The sequence below is a fragment of the Lepidochelys olivacea genome (assembly GCF_965140295.1).
Source record: "Lepidochelys olivacea isolate rLepOli2 genome assembly, chromosome: 28".
NCBI lineage: Eukaryota > Metazoa > Chordata > Testudines > Cheloniidae > Lepidochelys > Lepidochelys olivacea.
The window spans coordinates 4,342,165-4,368,459 of NC_140438.1; positions in this window are offsets into that span (position 1 = coordinate 4,342,165).

A 26,295-nucleotide genomic window follows, 5' to 3' on the forward strand; every position below is an offset into this window, starting at 1 on the left:
TCTTTTGCTCCCAATTTCAAATGCGGAATGAATGGAGATTTTTGTTTAAAAACTTTCATTGCCCTGTGGGAATCCAACCCACAACTCAGCTGTTAAAGCCCCAGAGCCCACCACTTAAAGGACCAGGTAGCGCCATTTCTTTCTGACAACCAGCTTTGCCTTTCTCAGGCTCCTAATTCGCCAATCTCAGACGCTGCTCCAGTCTCCATTGCCCTGAAGGGACAAGAAGAGAGAGTGAAGGATCCCCTGTGCTCAGTGTCACAAACCGAGCCCCAAAAATGGATGGTCTCACAATCTCAAATTATGCTTCCAGTTCCTCCATCAGCATCACAGGAGCAAAACAAAGAAATCACCAGAGGAGCAATTTTCCTCTGCTTTCATTGACCCCAGTGCATTCCTCTCCACTTCTTCTTCTGTTTATAATCTGGAGCCTCTGTCAGGGGAAAAAAATCATTGAGCTGAAAGTATTTCTGGGATAGAAACCCAGAGAGGAGAGTTGACGCCACCTGATGGGAGGCTGATTCATTTTCACAGGTCTCATGGCTTTAGCTGCCCCTTAGTGTAGCTCTCATTTTGTCAGCGCTGCGCTCTCAGGAAGCTGACAAAGTGCTGAACCCTGCTTCTTTTGGCCAACTGGGAGCATGGGGATTGCACACCAGTTGCAAGCCCTTCTGTCCTCTCCTTGTCCTGCTTGGCTACCCCAGACTCTTTCCCACAAATGGTTTCATCAGATGCTGGAGGGGTCTAAGGACCTACAGGTTTCCCTCACCTACCTCGTAAGGCAAACTGTGATTCCCTTCTCTGACATTCCTCGGGCCACATATTCTTTGAGAAGCTTCTCTGCAGGAGGTCTGATGTCCTGCAAAAATGTGTGTGTGGCTTGGGGGGAACCTACTTGTCTACCCCCTCTCTGGGAGCTGAGAAGCTTTTTCTGACTCTCCCCCACTATGTGAGTCAAAGAGCATCTCCCCATGGTGGGAGAACACTAAATTCCCCCCTCCTGTGCTTGTTTCTCTGACCAGCTGGTAAATCAACCCCAGCTCTCTGATGTAGAAACCAGCATCTAACCAGCCTTGTAATAGCCCCTGCTTGCTAGCTGGAGAGTGAAGGAATGAAGAGAGAAGGCAAATGTCAGAAAAGGAATCTCAACTCACACTGGGACTGTGCCTTTGAAGAAGTGCTGCAGACAGCCTGGCTAGCTCAGTTGGTACATTAAAACTTAAAAAAAAAAAAAAAAGTCCTGTCCTCAATGTATAATATTGGAAATTGTTTTGTTTTCTGTTTCTTTTATATCAATTTACTGTGCTAAAAAAATCAAGGGAACAGGAAGGAAATTTGTAGCTCAGAGCTTGTGTTAACATGGTTTGAAGATGAGCAAGTTGTTGAGTGTTAAAAAATATTATGGGAAAAACATTATTTAGAAAGGGAAAAGTGATGTTGTACAGCCAGCAGCTGTGAAGTTATCCTTATATCGATCCATGTTAATGGCCTGGAGCCAAACCCCCCCAGAAACAACGGCTGAGAATTCTGGAGAACTCGGATCCAACAGGGCAGTGTTTGGTCTAGGAACAGAAAATACATGGGCACATAACAGGTATTAGCTGGATTACAGAACAAAGTTTAAGCTCCACAATGATTACGCTGTGACTACGCTAGCGATTTCCAATTATTATGTTCTGATTCCTCACATCACAACCCTGCCTAGCCAGGAAAGGAGGGGAAATGTGGTCATCAGGAAATAGATTTTTCCGACATGGAAAGGGTACACAAGGCTGTTTGTGGTTAGCTCAAAATAAACAAAAGCGAGGGGGAACACTGCTGGCTGGGAGGTCACTAGGCAGGACAAAGGGTTGGGATTCTTCTATGCTCAGATTTGATATGTAGCTGGCAATCTCCCAAATGATGGTCTATTCCATCCCTCAACATGCAGGCTAACGTTCTCCTTTGGAACTTCAAGTTTCATGAAAGGAAAAAAAACAACGAGGAAGAAAACATAGAAGCTATGGATGTATTTGAGAAAGGAGTTGGATGGAAAGAAGACAACAGGAGCCACAAGAGAGAAAGCAGCACTGTTTCTGCCTGGTTTTGAACCAGGGACCTTTTGCACGTTTGGCTGCTTCCTGCCTGCACAGAGTTGACAAACGGGGCAGCCAAAGCTGAGAAACCTGATACAATGAATCGGGGGGAAAAGCAGATCTAGTTTCTAGTTCTATAAAAGGGTGTAGAGCCTGGGCTTTAAGGTACAGAGTTTTCCAGCAGCATGAAGAAGGATGGGGAGTTGGGGTGGGGGGAATATTGTATTTTTTGTTTGACTTGCAAGTGAAGAATGGAAAGTAAATTTTTGTTAGAAAAAGTCCTTCCCCAACTGGGAATCAAGAGTAAGAGCACAAAATTCTAACCACTGGGGAATGCGTGCACACAGATTTTTGTCAGCCATACTAGGCTTTCTCCAGCTACTGTGTCTCCATGTGACGAAGCTGATCGAAATGAGCCAATGGAGTGTGATTTAAACAGACATCTCATTACAGAGACCAGAACACTGACTTGAGATATAGAGTCTTATGCCTTAGACCACTCAACCGTGCTGACGGTACAGAAAAACCACTTCGATCAACCCTAGCGAGACCTGGGTTTCATTTATGGCCAGTAAAGAGCTGAGTATTATTGTCTAGCTGTAGGAGTTAAAGAATTTAAACTAGGAGGAAGGGCCAGTTTTCCCATCACTTCACACCTTTTACATCCAAACCTCATGACTTTCTGAATGAACCGTGCTCATTCAACCAGAAGACGTTGGGGTGGATGTAGGAGTCACTGGGGAAAATTCTCTGGACTCTGTTACGAATGAGGTCAGACCGGATGTACATAGTGATCTAGTCTGGCTGTAAAATCTAGGAATCAACACCAAATATGATGTGAAATTAATCCTCAGAAACGGCTGTTCCCCATCCATTCTGATCCCAGCAAAGGGTTACCCAAGGAAGGGGGCTGTTTAGGACAAAGAGAAGAAAGAGGTCTTCCTCTCCCTGGGGGAATTAGGCTCCAGTTTCATCATGTGCTGAGCTGGCTTCTCTTTTCCCACCTACCCAGAGGGTCGCATAATGTATTTCAATGTATTCAAGCTATAGCTTCCTGTAGAGAAGGGGGTCTGAATCACATTTCTGTCCATAGCACAGACAGTTTCTTGAATGTGTTCAAGGAGGCAGCATTTCAGCTCTGAACTGAGTCAGGCTCCAAGCGTGATGAAAAGTGTGGGAGGAAGAAAAATCATAGAAAAATCTAACCTGCGAAGGAAGGAGACAGCTCCTTCTAAAGGAACTCTTTCTGTTCGTTCCTGCTATGTACAGTGGCTGGAGACAGCAGATTCCAACCCTTGGTCTCTTCAGGGATAAGGAAAGATCCAGGATGTCCCTTAACTGAAGAAGGGAGATGATTTCTGTGAGGGAGGGAGGCCTCATCTAATGGGTTTAATCTGTCACCAGAAGCTGGGAATGGGCAACAGGGGATGGATTATTTGATGAGTCCCTGTTCTGTTCATTCCCTCAGAGGTACCTAGCATTGGCCGCTGTCAGAAGACAGGATACTGGTTAGCTAGACCATTGGTCTGACATAGCGTGGCTGTTCTGATGTTTATTTTCTAGTGATTGCTCATTAAGTGAATGCAGCTCCCTTTCCCTCCTCAGGAAATACCTTTACTGTGCAAAATACCAGCGCTTTGCACAGAAAGGAGGGAAAGGTTTCAGAGTAACAGCCGTGCAAGTAACAAGAACGTCTGGGGGGGAGGGGGTAGGAAAAAACAAGGGGAAATAGGTTACCTTGTATAATGACTTAGCCACTCCCAGTCTCTATTCAAGCCTAAATTAATTGTATCCAATTTGCAAATGAATTCCAATTCAACAGTCTCTCGCTGGAGTCTGGATTTGAAGTTTTTTTGTTGTAATATCACAACTTTTATGTCTGTAATCGTGTGACCAGAGAGATTGAAGTGTTCTCCGACTGGTTTATGAATGTTATAATTCTTGACATCTGATTTGTGTCCATTTATTCTTTTACGTAGAGACTCCTTAAAATGTGTATGATAATCAAGTTGGGCCATTTCCCGCACAAATCCAGGTTTTCTCCCCCCGCCCCCCACACACAAACCCACTCTCCTGTTGGAAATAGCTTATCTCCTTACAATGTGTATGATAATCAAGTTGGGCCATTTCCAGCACAAATCCAGGTTTTCTTCCCTCCTCCCCAACCCACTCTCCTGCTGGTAATAGCTTATCTACCTTACAATGTGTATTCAATTCAAAGAGACTGTTGAATTGGAATTTATTTGCAAATTGGATATAATTAACTTAGGCTTGAATAGAGACTGGGAGTGGCTAACCTATTTCCCCCTGATTTTTCCTACCCCCGCCCCCCTCCAGACGCTCTTGTTAAACCCTGGATTTGTAATGGAAATGGCCCACCTTGATTATCATACAGATTGTAAGGAGAGTGGTCACTTTAGATAAGCTATTACCAGCAGGAGAGTGGGTTTGTGTGTGGGGGGGGAGAAAACCTGGATTTGTGCTGGAAATGGCCCAACTTGATTATCATACACATTGTAAGGAGAGTGATCACTTTAGATAAGCTATTACCAGCAGGACAGTGGGGTGGGGGGAGGAGATAAGCTATTACCAGCAGGAGAGTGGGTTTGTGTGTCGGGCCCGGAGGGGAGAAAACCTGGATTTGTGCTGGAAATGGCCCAACTTGATTATCGTACACATTGTAAGGAGATAAGCTATTACCAGCAGGAGAGTGGGTTTGTGTGTGGGGGGGTGTTTCATGCTTTGTGTGTATAAAAAGATCTTCTACACTTTCCACAGTATGCATCCGATGAAGTGAGCTGTAGCTCACGAAAGCTTATGCTCAAATAAATTGGTTAGTCTCTAAGGTGCCAAAGGAGGGGAAGGAAATGGACACATGATGGTGCTGTAACCTAAGAAATGAAACACAACAGGCTTGTGTGTACATTGATTCTGAACAGCAAACGAATCTGATTCCCATATCATGAAAAGCCAAAAAGCCATTTCTTTCTATGGCCGGGAACACTAAGAGAAAAGAGTTCCAATAATTCCTGCCCGTTTACTTATGAATTCTTTTATGTTATAAATAAATTTGCCACAAGATTTGTCTGAACGTGAGCTGCCTGTTATTAAAAGCTGGTTCCCCAATTCAGTGCCAACTCCTCTGCTAGAAACACCCCCAGATCCCTGCTCACCCCAGTGGGGGCAAAAAGAGAAACCCCCACTGGGTGCTGCCCTTAACTCCAGGCTGCTGTCCCAGGGTGCGGGTGGGGACTGATTGTTTGCTGCTGGGGAGGGAGGCAGTATAGGCCTCTGGCGCTGAGCTCCTAGCACTTGCCCAGCCCAGGCTGTCCTCTGCGTCAGCGGCTGCTCCCCGCATGCTCTCGAGTCAGACATGCAGGGCCCCCAGGGGGACAGAGGCTGGGACAGGGCAGCAGCCTGGCTTGGGCTGGGAAGATGCTGGGAGTTCTCGTTCCCTGAGACCTGGCCTGGCTCCCTTCTCAACAGCAAACAAATCAGTTCCACGTCCCCTCCCAGGAAAAATCAGCCTGGAGCCAAGGGCAGCACTGGACGATTCCCTTTACTTCCCACCGAGGCGTGAGGGAACCCAGGGCGTTTCTAGAAGAACTTTTGGAACTGATGTGGGGAAACCAGCCTTTAATAACAGGCAGCTCTAATTTAAGCTAACTGGGTTTGTTTGTGTTTTACAATTCACTATCGCACTAGATAATCCTTCAATCCTAGCGTCACCACCAGGGCCATCCTTACCCCTACACAAAGTACGCAGCTGCAAATTTCCTGGCGCCCTGTGCAGCTGGGTGCTGCTCCAGCCACTGCTCCACGTCCTCTCCAGAGCCCCCACCCCACCCCACCCCTTCCCCAAATCCCCACCCCTTATCTGCCCCACCCCGCCTCTTCCCAACCCCTGCTCCGTCCCAGGCCCTCCCCCACTCCCCTGAGGACTGTCGGGGTTACCAATCCCCCTTCAAGTCTGGCCTGCAGAGCCTCCTGGCTGAGGCGTCTCCCTGTGCTGGGCCCACTGCCCAGGGTCCCACCTCGCTCTCCCCAGCTGCTCACCGCACCCGGCTCCGGACTGCTCCAGCCCCAGCCCCACCACTCGGTCTCTGCTGCTCTGCCTCCAGCTCCCTGGGCTGCTTCTCTGGCCCCTCTGGCTCCGGTTGCTGCAGCTCTGCTCCCAGGACAGGTGTCACGGAGTCCCCGGGCGATGCTCTGGACCTGCTCCCCATGAAGCCAGTCAGGACTCTGGGGCAGTCACCTTCCTGTGAGCAGCCTGTCTTCAGGACACACAGCTCACACAGCTTCCACCTTGCAGGGGGGAAGGGCCAGGCCATCAGTTGCCAGGAAACAGGTTGTTGGCCATTCTCTGTGTCCAGACCCCTGCACACACCTGCCCTCTAGGGCTCTGCAATGATCATACACCCTTACCCCACCACCTAGATACTTAAGAATTGCATAGGGGAAACTGAGGCACCCCCACACTATTCAGAGGAAACATTAAGAACAGTCCCACTTCGTCACATCTGTCCCCCCTTTGAGATCAAACTGAGCGGGGTCACTTTAGCTGGTGACCTGGGGAAGTTCGAAGCCACCAACGTTCCCATGGATGCCCCAGCATCTCTCCCATTCCTTGGTAGGAGTTACACCAAGCCCTTCCAGTTTCACGCCCTCCCTTAGGTCGGGGGTGGTTGATAGCACTCGCAGGCCGCATGTGGGAAGGTTTATGCTACCAGTGCCCTTTGGCCACCCCAAAAGCCCAGGGGGTCAAACTGGGATTGGGTCTTCTCCCCAACAAGCTGGCCAAACACAGCCACTTGGTTATTGGACTGTTTAACTTTCTTAACAGCTTTCACTCCATCTGAGACCTTCTCAAAGCTCTCCACACTGCATCTTTCAACAGGAAAGTCAGTGGATCCATTCACAACAGAAAATTTCTGGCTCTTAGGAACTGAAACTTTCTTGATTAAATCACTTTCACACCCTTCAGCTGCAGTAAACTGCTTGCAAAAACTCCATGAGGATTCCTTTCCCTAGGGCTTTTCTATGCAACAATTCACCCTTCACAGAAATTCTGCTCTTACCCTCTTCACCTAGGGCTTGCTCTAGAGGAAAACTTTCCTGAGCAACAACAGACTCTTTCTGGGTCTCCCTTACATCCAGAATTACCTCTGGCCCATCCGGCGGATTCCTACACCATCCCCTTTCAGGCAAACTTACAGACTTCCTAGATAAAAGGTTAGAAGCATTCTCCTTCCCTTTGCCACACACAAGTTCAGGAATCTTTTCCTTCTTGCTGCAGGTTTCCACACTCTCAGTTGGTAACACGATCAAATCACCTTTCTGCTCTCCTTGTGTCCTGGCTAGGATCTCACCCTGATTAGACAGAGTTGCTGCACCCTTTCCCAACAACACACTAGCAACAGGCAAAATACAAGCACCAGAATTGTCTGGTCTCTGGGATTTTACATAGACACTAACTGGATGCGACCTAGTTACAGGGCCATTCTCCCGAGCAGACACAAACTTAAGACTCTTCCCTTCCTGGGCTTTAGCTGAATCCAGAACCAGCTCTGAGACAACTGCACGACCCTCAACCATCACAGACTGAAAGGGCCCTTTAAGAGCCGGAGACACATTCTCCTTTTCCAGACACACAGCTTGGGATCCTTTCCCCTTGTCCCAGCACACAGGGCTGGTCACAGACAACTGCTTGGCGATGAGGGTAGCTCCCTCCATAGGCAAGTCAATACCCCTGGCAGTCACAGGCACGTTTCCTTCCCTGTCACAATTCTCCACCCAGCTAACAGGTAAGGTCCAGGGACACTCATCTTCCACTCTCCTCGCCTTCCCACCCTGCTGACTAGACACAGCCATCAGCTCACAAGGCTGCCTAGGCTCATCCAAACTTTCCTTACCAAGCACCTTGCCACTCCCAACAGATCCCCTGCCCTGCCTGTGTCTCCCCCCTCAGCTGGGGTCTCAGCTCCCACTGTGCTCAGCGCTGCCCTTGCTGTCCCAGTAGGGGTAGGCAGCGAGCTCGCTGCTTTCCTTGCTGCTTCAGAGCCAGCGTGAGCCCCCTGAGCCCCCCTCTCCAGTTTGCAATGGGGCAATAGGGCAAGGAGCGTCTTTCTGTCCCACCCAGCCCCAGGGGTCTGGTTACAGGCAGGCAGGTATCCTGAGCCTAGAAGCTCCTCCCTGCTGCCAGCCAGGTCATCTGCATTTTCACTGACCATTTCCCTCTCCACCGATTGGTTCCCTGGATTCAAACTCAAACCCTCGGCAGTTACCGGAGCAGGGCCTGGATCCTATCCCAAAGAGACACAGTCACCCCTCAAGAGGGTCTCACAGCCGATATCCCGGAGAACCCCAACGGTCAGCCAGCCCCACCCCTCCTGGGTCCGCACAGGGATCTGGGCCATAGGCAGGGCGAGGGGCTTCGTCCCTGGGACCCTCACCCAGCTCACACAGCCCCTCAGCATCTGAGGCTGCACCACCCGGGGCCTGACAACAGTTCTCTCTGTCCCAGGATCTCGCCACCCCACGAATGTCTCCCCATTGACCATCACCTTCCGCTCCCACTGGAGGTTCGAGGGGCCTGGCCCCAGGGAACTCCACACAGACATACAGCTTGGGGTCAGGAGTGGGAGCTTGTCCACCTCCCCACCCATCTGGCTGACGGAGTCTATGGCCTTGGGACCCAGCAAGGGAGCTAGATACTGGGGCTTTTCCGCAGGGTCCCCCTAGTTCAAATCTCCAGCCTGCTCAAAGGCAGCGAGGTGGGCATCCACATCCCCCGCCCTCCTTAACCAGGGGCAGAAATTTAGTCTCGAGGTTCCCTGCGGAACTGGCCCCCCGGGGTCTATCCCCACTCACCCCTGGGAGGTCCCCTAGGCCTCTCCGCTCCCCAACCACCAGTTCATGCTGCTGCTGCTTCTGCAGCTTTTTCTCGGGCTCTCACTGTCTCTCACAGTCCTCTGGCTGTCTCGGACTCAGCTCCAATCCCGTCCGTCTCCGATCCCCCGATGGGGAACCCGATCGTGAAGACCCCCGTCTAGTCGAGGACAGGAGTTTCGGCGATTCCTGGCTACTACTCCAGCTGCTCCCAGATCCTGCTATAGCCCAATTTGGGGTCAGGAATCTGCTCCTTAGAGGGATCATCCTCCTCCAGCTGCACGATTAACTGTGCCTTGGTGAACTTTCCAACGTGTAACCCTCTCTTTCTGCACCGGGTTACAATGTCCTTCTTAAGGAGATGGTGATAGGCCGTCACTCCGCTCTTCCCAAGTTGTTGTGGACTCACAGGCCTGTGTGCTCTCAGCTCCCCACGGTTTCCAGAGAGAATCCCTCGTGTACCAGCCCTTCTCGCGGTCACCACCTCTTTGCCAGGGTCGAGCTGCAGACTCCTCCGGTCCCAGCACTCGCTGCAATCCCCAGGGGAACCCTGTTACTGGAAAAGTCCTTCTCTCTCCCAGGGCCAAGCCGTAGGCTCCTCCACCCCTGAGACTGCTCACCACAGTCCCCAGGGGGACCCCATTACTGCAGAGTCCTTCTTGCTGGTCACACACTCCCAGGGGTTAACCGTCCCCTGAAACCGCTCCTCTCTGAGCCTTCAGCACGCCTGGTCCTCATCAATCCCCCTTCGTTTTACTGCTCCCCAGTCACTTACTGCAGGAAGTGCCATCCATGGGGGGCTGTACATCCGACCCCTGCCCCCAGTTGTCACAGAGTCCCTGGGCGATGCTCTGGAACTGCTGCCCATGAAGCCAGGCAGGACTCTGGGGAAGTCTCCTTTCTGTGAGCAGCCTGCCTTCAGGACACACAGCTCACACAGCTTCCACCTTCCTGGGTCTGACCTCGGAGCATTCAGCCTCCTCTGCCCCTCCGTGCGCTTCCCACAGCGAGTCCGCTCAGGTGGGGTTCCTGGGGAAGCCAGAGAGTCCTGCACCCCAACTTCGCAGACAGACGTGACTCTCAGCCAGCCAGCAAAACAGAGGTCCATTAAACGACAGGAACACGGTCTAAAACAGAGCTTGTAGGTGCAGAGAATGGGACCCCTCAACTGGGTCCATTTTGGGGGGCAGTGAGCCAGACAACCATGTCTGCCCTTCACTCCATGTCCCAGCCAGCCCCAATCTGAAATTCTCTCCAGCCCCTCCTCCCCTGGGCTTTGTTCCTTTCCCGGGCCAGGAGGTCACCTGATTCCTTTGTTCTCCAACCCTTTAGCTCTCACCTTGCGGGGGGAAGGGCCCAGGCCATCAGTTGCCAGGAAACAGGGTGTTGGCCATTCTCTGTGTCCAGACCCTTGCACACACCTGCCCTCTAGGGCTCTGTAATGATCATACACCCTTACCCCACCACCTAAAGACTTAAGAACTGCCTAGGGGAAACTGAGGCACCCCCACATTATTTAGAGGAAACATTAAGAACAGTCCCACTTCGTCACACCTGTTACTGCAAAAGTCCTTCTCTCTCCCAGGGCCAAGCCACAGGCTCCTCCGCCCCTGAGAGTGCTCACCGCAGTCCTCAGGGGGACCCCATTACTGCACAGTCCTTCTCACTGGTCACACACTCCCATGGGTTAACTACCCCCCGAAACCGCTCCTCTCTGAGCCTTCAGCATGCCTGGTCCTCGACAATCCCCCTTTGTTTTACTGCTCCCCAGTCACTTACTGCAGGAAGTGCCATCCATGGGGGGCAGTACATCCCACAGCTACCACCAGTTGTCACTTAGTCCCTGGGCGATGTTCTGGAACTGCTCCCCATGAAGCCAGGCAGGACTCTGGGGCAGTCTCCTTTCTGTGAGCAGCCTGTCTTCAGGACACACAGCTCACACAGCTTCCACCTTGCAGGGGGGAAGGGCAAGGCCATCAGTTGCCAGGAAACGGTGTCGGCCATTGTCTCTGTCCAGACCCCTGTACACACCTGCCCTCTAGGACTCTGCAATGATCATACACCCTTATCCCCCACCTAGAGACTTAAGAATTGCATAGGGGAAACTGACGCCTCCTCCCCCCACAATATTCAGAGGAAACATTAAGAATAGTCCCACTTCGTCACAACAGGGTCTCCTCTCTCTGGGCTGTGCCTCTGGCTTTGGGGCTGCAGCTCTGCTCCCAGGACAGGGGCTGCTCTCTCTGGGCTGCTTTTCTGGTCCCTCTGGATCTGGCCCAGCTCTGCTCCCCACCTAAGCTTGGGCCCCTGCTTTCTCCTTAGCTCGGCCCCACTCTGTCTGACCCAGGCAATTCCAGCTCACATGGAGGATGGGACCTCCCTGGCCTCCTGACTCCCTGATTAGCCTGCCCGCCCTGTCACTCAGGCTGACCTGGAGCACGGGCCTCTCCCCATTGTTCCTGGGGACCATCTGTCTCAGGGTCCTGATTCCACATCGACCCTTCCCCTTTGAGTACTGGGAGCTAGCAACTAAAACACGCCCACTTAATGTTAGTAAGGAGGCAACAGTCCCCTTACAGTAGGGTTGAATGATAAAATCATAGAATATCAGGGTTGGAAAGGACCTCAGGAGGTCATCTAGTCCAACCCCCTGCTCAAAGCAGGACCAATCCCCAACTAAATCATCCCAGCCAGGGCTTTGTCAAGCCTGACCTTAAAAACTAAGGAAGGAGATTCCACCACCTCCCTAGGTAACGCATTCCAGTGTTTCACCACCCTCCTAGTGAAAAAGTTTTCCTAATATCCAATCCAAACCTCCCCCACTGCAACTTGAGACCATTACTCCTTGTTCTGTCATCTGCTACCACTAAGAACAGTCTAGATCCATCCTCTTTGGAACCCCCTTGCAGGTAGCTGAAAGCAGCTATCAAATCCCCCCTCATTCTTCTCTTCTGTAGACTAAACCACCCCACTTCCCTCAGCCTCTCCTCATAAGTCATGTGTTCCACTCCCCTAATCATGGGGGTTGGATTGGGCTCAAGGGGAAAAGATTTTGTGTGACAGTGTGTGGGGATGGGGAGGGTGTGATTCTCTGGGAGATAAATGATGGAACACACAGGGGTAGTGACAGTGAAGCCCCATCTCTGAGTGTTATGACCCTGTGTGGTGCTGCCATTCACCTGCCCCTCCTATGGTCTCATCTTTCATTGAATCCAGCATTTTTCAACCGATCATCATCACAGAGGTGTCCCACATGCCTCAAATACAGTGTCCCTCTCAGAGATGCCGAGGACTGGAACGGATTTCAGTGATGGACAGGTTTGCTAGGTTTTTATACATTTGCCTAGTAAAATGCTGAGTTTTTAAATTTATTACAAGCATCATTCCTGATCATACTGGAGAGGGGTAAGGAAATCGATTTTCATTCAAAAAGGTTTATAAACAGAAGCACTGGGATTTGAAGGAGGAAGCCATTGCCAGGCAGGCAAATGTTCAATCACTGAGCAATACACTCCACAAAGAGCGCCTCGGATAGCCCAGACAAGGGATGGGTTGGAACCTGAAGATTTAGTACACTTTATATATATACAAACACCACGGCTTACAAAATCACCACACCTGCCCTCTGTTACCAGAGGACAGCAACAACTTTCCTTGGAGCACCCACTGCTCCCCAGCTCCACGCCCTCCAATCTCTCCAGTGTTGCCCCAATCCCTTAGCGGTACAGGGCACAGGTAACTAGAACCCCTTCATCCCCATAGAATTAATGGCCAAATAATTCCATTTAGACCAGAAACGCAGAGCTCCTTTGTCAGAGCAGATGAACATAGGGATCTAGCCTGGCTGTAAAATCTATATATCAACACCAAATATGGTGTTAGATGAATCCTCAGAAACGGCTGTTCCCCATCCAGATCCCAGCAAAGGGTAATCCAAGGAAATCCAAGAGGCTGTTTAGGAAGGAAAGAAGAAAGATGTCCCTCTCTCCCTGGAGGAACTGAGCTCTGTGCTTTGGACAGAGAGGAGGGGAAGGAAATGGCCACACGATGGCAGCAGAAATGAAATGAAACACAAGAAATGAAACACAAAAGGCTTCTTCTGTGCACATTGATTCTGAACAGTGAGGGAACCTGACTCCCACATCATGAAAAGTCACAAAGCCGTTTCGTTCTATGGCAGGGAACACTAGCAGAGAAGAGTTCCAATGATTGTTGCCCGTTTACTTTTGATTTTTTTTACATTATAAAGAAAATTGTAACAAAATTAGTCTGAACCTGAGCTGCCCGTTATTAAAAGCTGGTTCCCCAATTCAGTTCCAACTGCTCTGCTAGAAACCCCCCCAGGTGCCTGCTCATCCCAGAAAGAGAAAAAAGAGAAACCCCCACTCGGCACTGCCCTTAGCTCCCGGCTGCTGTCCTGGGGTGGGGACGGGGACGGATTGTTTTCTGCTGAGCAGGGAGCCTCTGGTGCTGAGCTCCTAGCACTTGCCCAGCTCAGACTGTCCTCTGCGTCAGCTGCTGCTCCTCGCATGCTCTCGAGTCAGACATGCAGGGCCCCCAGGGGAACAGAGGATGGGACAGGGCAGCAGCCTCGGTTGGGCTGGGAATCATAGAATCATAGAATATCAGGGTTGGAAGGGACCTCAGGAGGTCATCTAGTCCAACCCCCTGCTCAAAGCAGGACCAATCCCCAATTAAATCATCCCAGCCAGAGCTTTGTCAAGCCTGACCTTAAAAACTTCTAAGGAAGGAGATTCTACTACCTCCCTAGGTAACGCATTCCAGTGTTTCACCACCCTCCTAGTGAAAAAGTTTTTCCTAATATCCAACCTAAACCTCCCCCATTGCAACTTGAGACCATGACTCCTTGTCCTGTCATCTTCTACCACTGAGAATAGTTTAGAACCATCCTCTTTGGAACCACCTCTCAGGTAGTTGAAAGCAGCTATCAAATCCCCCCTCATTCTTCTTTTCTGCAGACTAAACAATCCCAGTTCCCTCAACCTCTCCTCATAAGTCATGTGTTCCAGACCCCTAATCATTTTTGTTGCCCTTCGCTGGACTCTCTCCAATTTATCCACATCCTTCTTGTAGTGTGGGGCCCAAAACTGGACACAGTACTCCAGATGAGGCCTCACCAATGTAGAATAGAGGGGAACGATGACGTCCCTCGATCTGCTGGCTATGCCCCTACTTATACATCCCAAAATGCCATTGGCCTTCTTGGCAACAAGGGCACACTGCTGACTCATATCCAGCTTCTCGTCCACTGTCACCCCTAGGTCCTTTTCCGCAGAACTGCTGCCGATCCATTCGGTCCCTAGTCTGTAGCGGTGCATTGGATTCTTCCGTCCTAAGTGCAGGACCCTGCACTTATCCTTGTTGAACCTCATCAGATTTCTTTTGGCCCAATCCTCCAATTTGTCTAGGTCCCTCTGTATCCTATTCCTACCTGCCACCATATCTACCACTCCTCCTAGTTTAGTATTATCCGCAAATTTGCTGAGAGTGCAATCCACACCATCCTCCAGATCATTTATGAAGATATTGAACAAAACCGGCTGCAGGACCGACCCTTGGGGCACTCCACTTGATACCGGCTGCCAACTAGACATGGAGCCATTGATCACTACCCGTTGAGCCCGACAATCTAGCCAACTTTCTACCCACCTTATAGTGCATTCATCCAGCCCATACTTCTTTAACTTGCAAGACAAGAATACTGTGGGAGACCGTGTCGAAACCTTTGCTAAAAATGCTGGGAGTTCTCGTTCCCTGAGAACTGGCCTGGCTCCCTTCTCAACAGCAAACAAATCAATTCCACATCCCCTCCCCGGATAAATTAGCCTGGAGCCAAGAGCAGCATGGGACAATTCCCTTTACTTCCCACCGAGGCATGAGACAACCCATGAGACAACCTAGAATAGCTGATGGAACTGACCGTGGGGAAACCAGCCTTTAATAACAGGCAGTTCAAGTTTAAGCTAAGTGTTTTCACCAATTTTTACAACATTAAATAACCCTTCAATCATAGTGTCACCATCCATAAAATTGCTTCAGCTTTGTAGTCTACCAAGTGCAAAACTAAACATCTCTTCAAATCCAAGGGCATGGAGATCAGTCAGTGTTCAGAGTCATCCCACGTGAAAGAACTATGTTGTGGTTCAGACTGGCCCCATCATGTGGCCGTTACCTTTCTGTCCTCTCCCTGAAAAGTTTTAGTATTTTACATCAAAACTTTCTTCCCTCAGGAGAGACGTGGGAACCAGGACTGCCAGCCAGACAAACACCTTTCAGAGGAGGCATCCCTCTCCCCGTCAAAAAATGATCTCCCTCCGTCAGTTCAGTGACAGCCTGAATTGTTCCTTGTCCCCAAAGAGCTGGAGGATTGAAAGCAGCAACATCAAACCCTTGTGTAGCTCGCAGGAATGAACACAAACACTCCCTTGTGTCTGAAGAGATGTTTAGTTTTTACCCTTGGTAAACGACAAGGCTAAAGGGAAAGACGGTGGCACAAGATATAGAGTGAAACACGACACAATCATCACAGTTATGCCCATAGTGCCTGCAAAATTTTTTATATACTTATTATCATCAGTATATTATTTTCTCTGGAATCTAGACCATGACTATATCTTGACCAAGAAATTTGGATCTTGATAAAATAATCGACTACCCCTGGTTAAGGCAATGGACTTGACATCCACCCGGGTGTCCCTACACAGGTACAAGTACTAACAACAACGGCTGCCTTTTAGACATAGTTTTTAATCAGGGCAAGAAATTGATACAAACCCGTTAAATCATTTCTCAGCCCAAGTCCTTCACCCACATTCCTTAGGGCATTGGGCCGCCATGTGAATGTTTCATTTCCTTCCTCAATTTCACACAGAGACACAATTTCCTTTGCACAGATCCATGAACAGTAAAACCTCCCTGTGTCTCTTGTCTGAGCCAGGGCATTCAATTCCGTTGAAACCTTCTCTCCTGCAATGGCAATAGTCAGACAGAGGGGATGTAGCTACCTGCATCCCTGACAGTGCCCCAGAGAAATCCTGACCCCTGCTATTGGAATGATGTGCTGGAGATTTGAATAGGAAAGGGACTGTCTGACTTGTCGAAGTGGGGAATGAACAACAATCTGTTGCAATGTCATTAACCACAAACACACTCCAATCATGCTCCAGCCAGAAGAGAAATGGGCAGAAATTCTTGCTGTTCCGCCATGGACACACTTGTGCTGGGGAAGCTGGTCTGAGCAAGCAATTTGAAGGGACAATTCTGTGAGAACAGAATCATACTGTAGCTAAGCAGCTGTCCATCAAGTAGTTTTGGCTGAGTGGTTAAGGTGATGGATTTGAAATCCCTCGTGAGGGTCCCCCACATGCAGGTTCAAATCCTGTCAACTACAGAAATGTTAGTGTGTTGTCATTGCTGTTGTTTTTGTGTGTGAGCATCCACAGTGCGAACCGGAGCCAGCTCTGGCCTCGCTCTATCTACATGTGAGACTGCTATAGCACTTAGGTGTATTTTTATCACTTAGCTAGTTACAGGGGTATAAAAATGAAGAATCAAAATCACAGTCCACCTGTGTATGATTAGGGGTCTAGAACACATGACTTATGAGGAGAGGCTGAGGGAGCTGGGATTGTTTAGTCTGCAGAAGAGAAGAATGAGGGGGGATTTGATAGCTGCTTTCAACTACCTGAAAGGGGTTCCAAAGAGGATGGCTCTAGACTGTTCTCAATGGTAGCAGATGGCAGAACGAGGAGTAATGGTCTCAAGTTGCAGTGGGGGAGGTTTAGATTGGATATTAGGAAAAACTTTTTCACTATGAGGGAGGTGAAACACTGGAATGCGTTACCTAGGGAGGTGGTAGAATCTCCTTCCTTGGAGGTTTTTAAGGTCAGGCTTGACAAAGCCCTGGCTGGGATGATTTAACTGGGAATTGGTCCTGCTTCGAGCAGGGGGTTGGACTAGATGACCTTCTGGGGTCCCTTCCAACCCTGATATTCTATGATTCTATGATTTACCCCATGAGCTTCCCAAAGGTTTTCCATAGTTCCTGCCAGGAAAGTAGTGCCTGCATCTGTGAGGATGTCGGCGGGCCAACCTACCCTGGCAAAAATGTCTGCTAGTGCCTGGCACACACTTTTAGCCCTGGTGTTGCTTAGAGCTACTGCTTCCGGCCATCGGGTGGCAAAATCCATGAAAGTCAGTATGTACTGCTTTCCTCTGGCTGTCTTTTTCGGAAAAGAACCCAGAATATCCACAGCTACTTGCTGAAATGGAACTTCAATGATGGGGAGTGGCTGGAGAGGGGCTTTGACCTGGTCTTGGGGTTTTCCCACTCTTTGGCACACCTCACAAGACTGGACATAGGTAGAAACATCCTCGCCCATTCCCTCCCAGTGGAATGACCCCCCCAAACGGTCTTTGGTCCTGTTCACCCCAGCATGGCCACTAGGGTGATTGTGGGCTAAGCTCAAGAGCTTGGCCCGGTATTTAGTTGGAACTACCAACTGTCTCTGAGGATGCCAGTCTTCCTGGTGTCCACCAGAAAGAGTTTCCTTGTATAAAAGTCCTCTTTCTACAACAAACCTGGATCGATTAGAAGAGCTGAGAGGCGGTGGGTTGCTCCGTGCCACCGTCCAAGCTCTCTGGAGGCTTTCATCTGCTTCCTGTTCGGTCTGGAACTGTTCCCTTGATGCTGGAGACATCAGTTCCTCATTGGATTGTGGACCTAGGCTTGGTCCCTCTGTAAGCGATATAGGGGATGGAGCTGTTTCTGTTGACTGTGAACCGCTCTCCGCTGGTGCACTATGTTGGGATTCAGGCTCCGGCTGAGCCTCTTGTGTCGGGTTATTGGCTGCTGCCAGTTCAGGGTCGGTGGGGCCCTCTGGTGTTGAGGTTGCAAGTCCTGGATTCAGTGCTGACAATGGGTCTGGTGTTGGTTGTTCGGCTGGTTCCGGTTCTGCGACTGGTTCCACGACTGCTGTTGCAGACGTTGGCCTGGGGTCCGGGTCCATCACCTCTGACCGGGTCCTGATAGAAGTTTCCGGAACAGAGCTAGGCCTCACGTCCTGTTTAGCCTGGCTGCGGGTGACCGTTCCCACCCTCTTGGCCTGCTTCACATGATTGGCCAAGTCTTCCCCCAACAGCATGGGGATGGGATAATCATCATAGACTGCAAAAGTCCACATTCCTGACCAGCCCTTGTACTGGACAGGCAACTTGGCTGTAGGCAAATCGAAAGAGTTGGACTTGAAGGGTTGAATCGTCACTTGGATCTCTGGGTTGATTAAATTGGGGTCCACTAAGGAAGCATGGATAGCTGACACTTGTGCTCCGGTGTCCCTCCACGCGGTGACCTTCTTCCTGCCCACACTCACAGTTTCCCTCCGCTCCAAGGGTATCTGGGAGGTATCTGGGCCTGCGGACCTCTGGTGTGATTCCGGTGCAATGAACTGTAATCTGTTGGGGTTCTTGGGGCAGTTGGCCTTTACATGCCCCAGCTCATTACATTTAAAACATCGTCCAGCTGACGGGTCACTGGGGCGAGGAGGGTTGCTGGAGAACGGGGTGGTGGGACGATAAGGGGTCTGGAGGGTTCTTTGGGAGGTAGGTGGGGCTTTGGGCGGCCCCCGGTAATAGGGTGGGGTCTGGGGTACTCCCTTCTGGTCTCCGCTCCAACTGCGCTCAGTTTTCTTCTTCTCTGCCACCTCCACCCATCTGGCTCCAATCTCTCCTGCCTCGATTACAGTTTTGGGCTTCCCATCTAGGATGTATCTTTCTATTTCCTCAGGAACACCCTCTAAGAATTGTTCCATTTGCATTAGGAAGGGCACATCTACTGGAGATTCAACACTTGCTCCTGATATCCAGGCATCCCAATGTTTCACAATGTGGTAGGCATGTCGGGTAAATGACACGTCTGGTTTCCACCTTAGGATTCTGAACCTCCGACGAGACTGCTCGGGTGTTATCCCCATTCTGACTCTCGCCTTGGATTTAAACAGTTCATACTCGTTCATGTTTTCTCTGGAGGGGTTTTGCTACTTGTCACTAGCACAGTATTGTAAGAGGCAGCCCAGAGTCAACAGCCGTGCCTGCAAGATGAGTTACAGCAACCTTTACCTTGTTTCCATGTTCATCCGATGCCTCCTTTCAACACTTGTCAGAAAAAAGACCTGTTCCTTTTGCAAGCATGTGTATGGCTAGCCAAAGGCGGGTTTCTCCGTTAACAAAAAAGATTGACCAAAAGGTGACAGGAGGAGGCACGTTCAGCAAGGCAGCACTGGATGCTGGATCCTGAATTTGCTCTTTATCCAGCAGGTTTATTGGCAAGCTCTGCCACGGTGCGACTCTCTGGGACTTCTCGCGTAACTGCTCCATCTTTCATCAACAATAAAATGAAAGGTGAAAGGACAGTAATTCTCCATTTCCTGCAAGCCCTACAGAGAACCCACTAGAAGGATCTCTGTTCATAGACATTTCTAGTGAATTGCATGGGCGTGGGACACAAGCTCTGGTGTCATAGCAAATACAGTCAAAGCAACCTCCTTCCCAATACCAATAGCCTTTTCATCAACTCCAGGCTGGTGATTTGATTCTCTCCAACGCTCCTCTGCAAAGAAGCCTTTTCCTTAGGAAGCAATTACTTACACTGCCAAGGGAGGTCTCTTCTGTTTCCTAGGAAGACAGAGGAAAACATGAGCAGAGGAGACAAAAGCTATACAACAAAGCACTACTGGGAGTTGAACCCAGGATCTCCTGTTTACAAGACAGGTGCTTTAACCTACTAAGCCATGGTGCCTTCCTCAACTATCTATTTGCAACTGTTCCCCTTGATGGTCCAAGACAACACCTTCAAATGCCAAAGTACAGACGTTCCCTATTTCCCACAAAACTTGCAGACCTTGAGCGGGCTGGCTCTCTGTGCACGGAAAGCCACAGCTGAGTTGACAGAGGGCTTCTAACATGCGCCTCTCCCACAAGCTGCTGTGATCCTAGAGTGGTTAGTGCTCTGGGTTTCAGTCACAGCAACTTCAACTCAACTCTGAGTCATGGTACCTTTCCATCAGCTTCAGACTTAGCTTTTGCCACTTTCCAAGGCTTCGCCACAAGGAAGCTCTCTCCGTCCTGAATGAGCACTTACAAGGATTGTGCTGTGAGGTCTTTTCTTTTTATGAGAAGAGATACAAAAAGACGAGCCTAGCAGACAAGCCAGGTTCAGCAAGGAAGAACTGGCAGGCCAAGCCATGATCTCCTGGTTCGTAGGAAGGCTCTTCAGCAAGTTCTTCCCAAAGATCATTATCTAGAGGCCACTTCCCACAGAGAACGATTATGTTTACAGACCCATCCTGAAATTAGAGCAGGATATTTTAAAGCTTTATCTCATCGTAAAGTAACATAATTCAAACATGGCATCACAGAGGGGAAAGCACTCCTTCATTTCATATTTATTGCTACTGATCTCACTGACAAACTGCCATATGAGGAGAGATTAATAAGACTGGGACTTTTTAGCTTGGAAAAAAGACGACTAAGGGGGGATATTCTAGAGGTCTATAACATCATGACTAGTGTGAGTAAGTAAATAAGGCAGTGTTATTTACTCCCTCTCCTAAGACAAGGACTAGGGGCCACCAAATGAAATTAATAGGCAGCACGTTTAAAACAAACAAAAAGAAGTATTTTTTCACACAACCCACAGTCTACATGAGGAACTCCTTGCCAAAGGATATTGTGAAGGCCAAGACTATAACAGGGTTCAAAAAATGAACCAGATATATTCATGGAGGATAGGCCTATCAATGGGTATTAGCCAAGATGGATAGGGATGGTGTTCCTACTCTCTGTTTGCCAGGAGCTGTGAATGGGCGACAAGGGATAGATCACTTGATGATTACATATTCTGTTCATTCTTTCTGAAGCACTTGACATTGGCCACTATGAGCTAGAGGGACCTTTGGTCTGACCCAGTATGGCTCTTCTTATGTCCTTATGGCCCTATGCTCCTTTCATATATATTCCTGGGATTCTGCCCTACAATGTGTCCCTGAGATCTCACTCAAAATGCCCCAGACAAGCAAACACTCTGGGATCCTGAAGCCTCTGCCACCCATGTTGTACCTTGTCGCTCATCACTAACCCTTGATGCTGGTCCTTTCTATAGACTGTGAAAAGCGGGGAGGCAGTGCAGGAGCCTTCTGGGGATGCAGATCCAACACTTTGGGAGAGACAGATTGTTTGAGGCATCAGATTGCTGTAAGCCAGGGGCGGGCAACCTGTGGCTCCAGAGCCACGTGTGACTCTTCAGAAGTTAATATGCGGCTCCTTCTATAGGTGCTGACTCCGGGGTGGAGCTACAGATGCCAACTTTCCAATGTGCCGGGGGTGCTCACTGTTCAACCTCTGGCTCTTCCACAAGCCCGAACTCCACTCCAACCCTTCCAGCCCACTCCCCTGAGCCTGCCGTGCCCTCGCTCCTCTCCCCTCCGCCCAGAGCCTCCTGCATGCCACGAAACAGCTGATCGGGCGGTGCGGGGAGGGAGGAGACACTGATCAGTGGGGCACTCGGTGGGTGGGAGGCGGTGAGAGCTGGGGGGTGGAGTTGATGCAGGGCTGCTGACATATTACTGTGGCTCTTTGGCAATGTACACTGCTAAATTCTGGCTCCTTCTCAGGCTCAGGTTGCCCACCCTTGTTCTAAACCATGCAGCCTCCCCCTAAAACAGGGGCCTGTTCCAGCCCTGAGTCTGGGCTACTGGGATCCCTCCCACAGGGCAGGGTGACCACAGATTACAGCCTGAAAATAGGTTTGTGAAACTAACTCCTGTTCTCCCTGACAGGCTTCCCCTAGATCAAAAGGCACCCCAGGCAAGAAGCGTCTGCGGTGCCCCTCCTCACGTGTTAAACTTCTGAATATTTTATTTTTATTGCATTTGCAACTCATTTCATGATTTTGATGCAGAATTTGTATGCATGATTTTCTCTCTCATATAAGGTGATACATTTGCAGGCTAGAATCTGTACATCTGTTTTTATTTATGCCAGAAATAATCAAATACAAAAGTTTATTTCCTTTAAGCATATAGAATTTTTTTAATTTTAACAGTAACTGAAATGTACTAACATCTAGAAATTGAATGGCCACCAACACAGGGTGGACCAGTCTTAACTAGTGTTACAGTGAGAAACAGCGTTAGACTGTTAACCCGAGTCCTTTAATTCAAAGGTCACTTTCTCGACTTTGTCCTCATGAACTGAAGCGCAGCATTAGAGAGATCCAAAGACTGGCCAATGGCATTTTCAAGTGATAAAATAGCAAGTGACGTCGGTCTCTCATTGGCCATCTTAGACTGAACATATGTTTTTATGAGCCTGAGCTTCAAGGCGAGGGTGGCTCTGTCCACCTCCTTCCCCTGTACTGCTGGGCACCAAGTCCCTGGTGGCCAGTAGGTAAAGCCGGGAATACAGGGTGGGGTGCCAAGTGGCAGCAGGATTCTTGCCAGCAGGGTTCAGCTGCCCAACTTCTTCCCCGTGCCGCTAAGCCCCAGTCGCCTTCAGCCACCAGGTAACCCAGGAACTAAGGCAGGAATGGAGTGAGGAAGCAAGTCAAGCTGAGCAAGGCAGGCAAAAATTCATCTTGCCTTCGTGGGCCACTCACAGTGAGGTCCTTTTTGTGTGCCATGGCTGACAAAAACATCCCAGACAGAGAAACAGCAGGCCAAAGAGAAACCTAGTAACTCTCAAAGTAGCTCAGCCAGGAGCGCATTAGACTGAAGATTTAAAGGTCCCTGCTTCAATCCCAGGCTTCGGCATGTTGTTTTGTCCCTTTCTATGCAGGGGTGGGCTGTTTTCGGGAAGTGCAGCGGTGCCTTTACCCGCCATGAGTCCCTCATTTCGGGCTCTGCAGCAGGAAAAAGCAGTGTGGGCTTGTGCACCCAGGTGGCCCAGCTGAGCTTTCTTTCTTCTCTTGCTCTTTCTCGGCAAGGGGAAGAAAAAGAAGCTCTCCTTAAAGCTGGAGTCACAAGGGAGACATAAAGACGACTTCCTGAGCACCGGCTCCAGTCCTTTGCTCTCCCAGCTGACCCACCGAAGGGCTGCCGCCACTTTCTCCAGGTCTGCCCATCAGTGTGTGCCAGGGTGAGAGCCAGCCAAGTGGATGGAATGTGAAGGGAGGGGCAGAGCTCTGTGACAGAGTTTCTGTAGTGTAGTGGTTATCGCGTTTGCCTCACACGCAAAAGGTCCCTGGTTCGAAACCAGGCAGAAACATGATGGTTTACTTTTTCTAGCTCTCCAGCAAGGCGCTCCTACTTCTACCACTGGCCTGTCCCTGGGGTAACCCTGACCCCCACAGGACAGAGGGTGGTGAAATGAGCTGAGAAATCTAGAGGGTCTAGGCCCGTCACCTTTTAGAGCCTTGTGGCTTGGCCTCCTCTGCCCTTCGACGTTGGCCTATGGAGGCCGGCTCTTCCGGCTGCCCTCCTTTGCGTGACTTGCCAAAAGAGGGAGTGAGGCAAGAATAGGGCAAAAGAGGAAAGTCATGCTGAGGAAGACAGGGCAGAAGCTAAGTGCCTCAGTGGGGTTAGCAGAGCGTCACCGTTCGTTCTACCAAAGCCAGGGGCGGTGCGGTTGGCTGCTGGGAGGTAGAATCCTGTGCCTGCCTCCTGGTTTCCCAGGGATGGCTACTTGCAGTCCAGGAGAAGAAGGACGGTTCTGGGTGAAAGGAAGACAAGCAAAGCGGAGTCCGAGTTTGTGTGCACCCGTGCTCTTTTCTGGCCAAGATGGGGGTGCGGTGATGGGCTTGAGAGGCTCCCTGCCACACATGGAGCGGCGAGAACCACTCCTCCTTTGTGGCCGACCCGGGGGCGTGATTGACGGCTTTGGAGGCGGGGGTTGGGCTGGCTGTGAGCAGCTGGGATCCCTTCTGAGGGCCGAACCCATGGTAGTGCGGTTGGCTGCTGGGAGGTAGAATCCTGTGCCTGCCTCTTGGCATCCCAGGGATGGCTACTTGTAGCCCAGGAAAAGAAGCGGGGTTCTGGGTGGAAGGAAAAGAAGCAATGGTTAGGCCAAGTGGGATCCTTTCTCATCAAGATAGTGTGCTGTGGTGGGCCTGGGAATTGCCTGTGAGCAGTGGGTGGACATGTTCCAGTGAGAACCGCTGCTCCTTTCTGGCCTTCACTGCTGTGCCAGAATACAGGATGAATAAGCCTGATTTATCCGCACTGGATTATAGCAATCTGAGGCCTCTCCACCTGCCTTGTCTCTCCTGGACTCTGAAAAAGTGTTTTCTCTCCACTTCCTTTGGAGAGAACTTGAGTTTTCCCTCTGGGAAACTATGAGGCTGAAGCAATTGTATTAACTGTGATACTAGAATTGAAGGATTATTTAATATTATAAATGAGTCTAAACCTGAGCTTCCTGTTTTCAAACTGGTTTTCCCAACTCAGTTCTCCATTCTCTTCTAGAAAGGCCTCCAGGATGCCTGCCTATGCCAGCAGAAGTGGCAAGAAGAAAGCCGCCCCAGTGCTGTTCTTAGTTCCAGGTGGATTGTTCAGAGGCAGGGGGAGTCGGTTTGTTTGCTGCTATGCAACGTGTCTGCAACGTGATCTCCCTGCTTCTTCCAGCACAACCCTGGCTCCTTCCCTGCCCCAGTCACTGTGTAGGAGGTTCCTACGTGCATTTAGCTAAAAGCTGTTCACAGCCATCTTAGTGTAGTTGGCAGCATGTCAATCTCATAATCTGAAGCTCCTGAGTTTGAGCCTCAGAGAGGGCAGAGGGTTTGCTCCCTGCTTCAGCTTTTTCTAAAGGAAATCCCAGAGAAAAGAGACTGGAGCAAACTGATTTCTGGAAACCCTCCCACCCATCTTACACACACATACACACACAGACTTTTCCAAGACATTAACTCTTCCTTCTCTTTTATGACTCTTTAATGCAGCTGCAAATACCAATTCCTGGAGACCCTTTCCAGAGAGAACACAGCCGCAATGCGATGACAAAGCAGGGGGCTGCCAGGTTGTCATGGGCAAGTAGTTAATGGGATGCACTAAAAATTCAGCAGAGTCAACCCCCTTCTCTCCACGCACAAGCAGCTTTGAATCTTGATAACTGTGATGCTCAGATTCCACTGCATCCTCAACCCCCACTGGAGGCCACTGTAGAGTCCTTAGATCCCTTTTCACAGTTCAGCCCCTAGCATCCCTGCCCAGCAACTCACCATCTACCCCAGGTGAATCACCTGGTGGGCTGCATCCACAGGCATTTATACCAGCTACAGCTGCTAGCAGCTAGTCCCCACCTAAGGCTTGGGGGAAGGAGCTGGGGATCGCTTGTTATTTCTTCCATACATCGCGTCTCACAGTGTTTGAACACATTTCTCTCTAAAACTGATTTAAATTTAGAGCCCCTCCCCCCATTTCTGCTTTGTGAGTGCCTTATTCCTGTACATAAAACATAAGAATAGCCGTACTGGGTCAGACCAGTGGTCCAGCTAGCCCAGTGTCCGGTCTTCCAAGAGTGGTCAATGCCAAGTGTTTCAGAGGAAATGAACAGAACAGGTAATCATCAATTGATCCATCGCCCATTCCCAGCATCTGTACAGATGTGAACACAAAGCAACGTTTGGGGATCACTTGCAGCTACCTAGCCCTGGTCTACACTAGGAGTTGAGGTCGAATTTAGCAGCATTAAATCGATTTAACCCTGCACCCGTCCACACGACGAAGCCCTTTTTTTCCTACTTAAAGGGCTCTTAAAATAGATTTCTTTACTCCACCCCGACAAGGAGATTAGCGCTGAAATCAGCCTTGTTGGGTCGAATTTGGGGTAATGAGGATGCAATTAGACGGTATTGGCCTCTGGAAGCTATCCCAGAGTGCTCCATTGTGACCGCTCTGGACAGCACTCTCAACTCAGATGCACTGGCCAGGTAGACAGGAAAAGGCCCGTGAACTTTTAAATCTCATTTCCTGTTTGGCCAGCGTGGCGAGCTGCCAGTGAGTGCAGAGCTCATCAGCAGAGGTGACCATGATGGAGTCCCAGAATTGCAAAAGAGCTCCAGCATGGACCAAACGGGAGGTACGGGATCTGATCGCTGTATGGGGAGAGGAATCCGTGCATCAGAACTACGTTCCAGTTTTTGAAATGCCAAAACATTTGTCAAAATCTCCCAGGGCATGAAGGACAGAGGCCATAGCAGGGACCTGAAGCAGTGCTGCATGAAACTTAAGGAGCTGAGGCAAGCCTACCAGAAAACCAGAGAGGCAAACGGCCGCTCTGGGTCAGAGCCCCAAACATGCCAGTTCTATGATGAGCTGCATGC